This window comes from Phyllostomus hastatus, unplaced genomic scaffold, assembly GCF_019186645.2.
Source record: "Phyllostomus hastatus isolate PE091 unplaced genomic scaffold, TTU_PhHast_1.1 phas_contig_449, whole genome shotgun sequence".
Taxonomy (NCBI): Eukaryota; Metazoa; Chordata; class Mammalia; order Chiroptera; family Phyllostomidae; genus Phyllostomus; species Phyllostomus hastatus.
In genome coordinates, this window is record NW_025333882.1 from 3,117,501 (window position 1) to 3,120,220 (window position 2,720).

The following is a 2,720-nucleotide window of genomic DNA, read 5'->3' on the forward strand; positions in this document are numbered from 1 at the left end:
GGGCTCTTTCTGTAAGCATCAGGGACTCCCTTGTAGGACAGATAGTGAGCAGAGGTAGGCAATTAACCAAACTCGAATTATGGGCTTTTTCTTGCTAGTATGGTGTTTCCTGTGATATTGGAACACCTGGCGATATTATCAGACCAGACTTAGGACTGCTGACTTAGCATGTGAGACTTGTCTCCTTTCTCCTCCCTGCCTCGGTTTACTATTTATTCTACCTAATTGGTAAAAGGCGTTTCCTGGCAATCAGGGTGATAAATGCTGGCCAGTGACAGTACTGCAGCCTCAGAGTTCTTCCTATGCTGTCTCCTGCTTCAAAACCACCCAGAATGAAGGCAGGAATTGGGGTGGGGGAAAGAATTGTGAGTCAAAGACTAAAATTGATTAACAATCTAATAGGATTGAACCATTACTATCTGTCTGGCACTACACTAAGAATATTATATAGATTATATTATTTAATCCTCAGAAGATTCCAAGGATGGTTGAGAGTAATCAGATATATTCTTGGCAGGAATAATGAGGAATATTTTGGTGGCTACAAATTTAAGACTAGTTTTTGAATATGGGAACAGTTAATGATCTGGAAAACAGTTGAGTAGTGACCCCCAGTGATAGGAAATGATGAGAGTATATACATTCCTATAGACTAATAAATAAAATTTCAGAAAAAGAAAGAACTACTTTTGCAATTTCCACCAGAAGAATAAAATACCTAGCAATAAACTTGACAAAGGATATGAAGAACTTACATACAAAAAATTCACAAGACATTATTTAAAAATATTGAAGAAGAAAAAAAATGGAAAGGTGTTTCATGTTCATGGATTAGAAGAATCAACATAGTTAAAATATCCACATTAATCAAAGCTTTATTCAGATTTAATGCATTTTTACAATGGCACATTGTACAAAGGTTTAATCTCCAAAATATATAAATAACTTATATGACTCAACACCAGGAAGAAAAACAATTCAATTTAAAAATGGGCAAAGGGCCTGAATAGACACTTCTCCAAGGAGGACATACAGAGGACCCATAGACATATGAAAAGATGCTCAGCATCACTAACCATCAGAGAGATGCAAATTAAAACCACAATGAGATACCACTTCACACTGGTCAGAATGGCCATCATAAACAAAGCAACAAACAATAAGTGTTGGAGAGGTTGTGGAGAAAAGGGAACCCGAGTGCACTGTTGGTGGGAATGCAGACTGGTGCAGCCACTGTGGAAAACAATATGGAGTTTCCTCAAAAAACTAAAGATGGAGCTCCGGCTGGTGTAGCTCAGTGGATAGAGCACGGGCTGCGAACCAAAGTGTCGCAGGTTCGATTCCCAGTCAGGGTACGTGCCTGGGTTGCAGGCCATGACCCCCAGCAACCGCACATTGATGTTTCTCTCTCTCTGTCTCTATCTCCCTCCCTTCCTTCTCTAAAAATAAATAAATAAAATCTTTAAAAAAAATAAAGATGGAACTACTTTTCAATCCAGCAATCCTACTGCTGAGAATATACCCTAAGAATTGCAAAATACTAGTACAAAAGAATTTATGCAGCCCCACGTTCATAGCAGCATTATTTATAGTAGCAAAGATTTGGAGACAGCCTAAGTGGCCCTCAGCAGATGAGTGGATTTAAAAAAAAACAGTTGTACGTTTAGAAAATAGAATACTATGCATCAGAAAAAAAGAATTCCTAACTTTTGCAACAGCATGGATGGAACTGGATACTATTATGCTAAGTGAAATAAGCCAGTTGGTAAAAAACAAGTACCGTATGACAGGGGTGTCAAACTCATTTTCACCAGGGGCCACATCAGCCTCATGGTTGCCTTCAAAGGCTGAATGTAATTTTAGGACTGTATAAATGTAACTATTCCTTAACAGTTAAGTGAGAGCTTGGCATTGCCACTGGGTAGAACAAGGTGCTGGGCAGGATAAAACAAGGTGGAGGGCCAGATTTGGCCTTCGGACCTTGTGTTTGCCACCTGTGCCATATGATCTCACTTATAAGAGGAATCTAATAAGCAAACTAATGAGCAAAATAGAACCAGAGGAATAGAATTATGGAATAGGCTGACAGCTGTAAGAAGGGAGGAGGGAGTTGGCAGCTGATTGAAAGAAGGTGAAGGGATTAGTCAAAGAACATATATGAAGGACCCATGGTCATAAACAAAGGGGTGGGAACTGACTATGGAAGTGGGGTTGGTCTGGGTGGAGAGAGCAAAGGGGGGGGAACGTGAGACAACTGTAATAGCAGGAACAATAAAATATATATTTTTAAATCCTAATGGTATTTTTACAAATGAAATAAAACAGTGCTCACCTCAGCAGCACATATACTAAAATTGGAAAGATACAGAGATAAGCATGGCCCCTGTGCAAGGATGACATGCAAATCTGTGAAATGTTCCATATTTTTCAGAAGGGTTTTCTGTTCATTTGGGTTTTTGTTTCTTGATGTGATTGAAACACAAAAATGAAATAGAACAAATATGATCAGATTTGTATGGAACCACAGAAGAGCCCAAATAGCCAAAGCAATCTTGAGGAAAAAGAACAAAGTTGGAGATATCACACTTCCTGACTTCAAATTATACTACAAAACAACAATAATCAAAACAACATGATATTAGCAGAAAATCAGACACACAGCTGAATGGAACAGGACTGAGAGCCGAGAAATAAACTCATAGATTTGAGCAAATAATTTT

The 2,720-nt window shown here is 38.5% G+C and overlaps 1 non-coding gene across 1 annotated transcript; it reads left to right on the forward strand.

The window, feature by feature from the left end:
• The first annotated feature begins 2,324 nt into the window (after window positions 1–2,324).
• LOC123822881 lies at window positions 2,325–2,428 on the forward strand. Its single transcript, XR_006786444.1, has one exon. It is a non-coding gene; the product is annotated as a U6 spliceosomal RNA (small nuclear RNA).
• The last annotated feature ends 292 nt before the right edge of the window (window positions 2,429–2,720 follow it).